The following is a 2419-nucleotide window of genomic DNA, read 5'->3' as shown; positions in this document are numbered from 1 at the left end:
ATGTTCGAAAGCCATTGCCATCACAAGGCCCCTTTGTTCATGTCACGCTTTCTTTGGCAAGGGCAGTGCATGCATTTCCTTAGCCTCCTACCCCCACACCACCACCCTGGCATCTCTTTGAAGCTGCATCCTACACTTATGCTCATTACTAGAAGGCAAACGGGAGTGTGCACTAGTTTAAGTCAGGATTTATGGCCCACGTTAGGACCCAAAGGGGCCTGGAGAAGTTACTGTTATGAATCACAAAGGGAATAGTCTGAATTCAGCACTATCTGGAAAAAATGTGGCATCTATCATGTGCAGTATGGTAGGAGCTGAATCTTCAGCAGGCTTATGCTGCACTTTCCCCAGAGATTTTGGTTAAATGAGATATGAGGGGTTATCCAAACTAAATCTTGCAGGCATCAAGTCAGCATCGATCTCCTGAGGTACTCACTCAGATTGAATGATCACATTGTTCTTCCCAGTTTTCATCACTTACCCACCTCATCCGACCAAAACCACAGACAAAGCAGCTCTACTCTGCTTTCACGCTGTTGTGAATGGGCTATAAAACTGGGGACTATTGTGCTTTATTTCATCTTTCTCATGACTGTCCATGACTGGCAACACTACCTTTAAATCAGCAGTTGTTTAATATCTGCTGCTAACAGGAGGTCAGTAGAGGAATGCAATGCCCCTCCCCCTTCTCATAGAGCAGCAAAGCTCTAATGTGAACCACAAGCACGCTCTTTTTAATAGGGTGTAATGTGGGGTGCCCTAGTAAACCACCATCCAGATGATGGAAGAAGATAACATGAAGCCTGGAGAGCCCATCCTCGTGGCTCTGACTTGAAGTATTCCGGTTCTTGGTACCTTGCTAACTCTGAGAGACGAGGCAGTCCAAGTAACTTCAAAACAGTGCTGATTTATTCAATGAACACAGGTCAAAATTAACATTACACGCTCAGGTATCTTGCACCTCCAACATGCACACAGGCAGCTGAAAGATGAAAGACCCCGAACCCAACAGGCCTATACATTATATCTCTTTGGGCTAACCCCATTCTACACAGGGACGTCAAACCGTGACGTCTCCCGGTGCCAGCTTTGCAGCTGGCCAGAGCAGTAGTCAAAACATGAAGAAAATCAATGTGTGATTGTTCGTTGATTATGTGGTGTGTAGCTAAAACATTCTGACATGACGTCTAGTGACATGTCATGACATTAAGCATAGAAGATATTATGATTACGATTATGATTTAACACGTCATACAGTAATCAACTTTCTATCTAGTTATCCTTGAACATAAATAACCTGGAGTAACTCCTGAAAATGAGTAAGCATTTAACAGCCTGAGCTAGACATCCTGTCTACTCTAAACATTCCTAATACAACAAGTACCTAACCAATATCTATCTGACTAAAATTACCTAACAGACTCAAGTTGGTTTTAGCACAGAACACACTGGTGTGTTTGCATGTGCAGTTATTCTTGCCTAAGTCTCCTGGTTGGGAATATGAGCGTGCATGTTTACAATTAGAGAGGATAAAGATGTGAACATCAACAGTTTATACTGAATGCACTCACTTATGAACACACACCAGGGTCAGACATTACAACATTTGCTTGTCTATGTGTGCAAAAGGTACTATATAGTGTAACAGGCCCTTGAAAGGATGCTTTCTACTTCCCTAATTTTGAGGCTGCCGGTGTATTCAGCACCATATGGTCATTTTCAGGACAGGAAAGGCTATTCAGAGGTGCCACATTTCAAACTGCACAGTGGGAGTGTGTCGACACCGTTTGTCTCCATAGCGTTGGATAGGTTAAAATAAACCTTCCATCAATCCTCCATTAATGTTAGGAAAGCATGTTTGATGACTTAAAAAACAGCTCCTTTCAAAAACGCCACCCAAAGTACATGAATCTGGAAACCGATCTTGGTGTAAATGCTGACGTATGACATACAATCTGGATAAAAGCTGCTTGCTCAAGTTTCCTGTGATAGCCCAGTAGAGGAGATTTAAACATTGTTCTATTGTTGTGGTGTTTCAGTGGTTTGTAAAAACACAAATAGTATTTAACGATCCATCCGTCTTCGTGTTTCTTAGTTCACACTTCTCTATACTGCTCTGCTCTCCGTTTTATCCCAAAAATGCCTGGGCTTGCCGTTTTTATGACGAATGTCCTCACAGCTCCACAGAGGCTAAAGGCTTTTGCAGCCATCTTTTTTTGCTTCAAAACCTTGCCCACTGTGAATCATCCCCTTGTGATGTTTGCTTTCCTGCCACACACACACACACACACACACTTTTAACAAAAGAGACAGTCTACAGCTGGGTTTGTGCTTGAATGCTTATGCCAGATCTGGTGGGACAGCCTTAATGTTCCCCTTCTGGCAGATGTGGCCACTCCCGCTGAAATGCCGAGGCGGG

Source organism: Monopterus albus, unplaced genomic scaffold (genome assembly GCF_001952655.1).
Source record: "Monopterus albus unplaced genomic scaffold, M_albus_1.0 scaffold109.1, whole genome shotgun sequence".
Taxonomy (NCBI): Eukaryota; Metazoa; Chordata; class Actinopteri; order Synbranchiformes; family Synbranchidae; genus Monopterus; species Monopterus albus.
Note: the sequence above shows the minus strand (reverse complement) of the source record.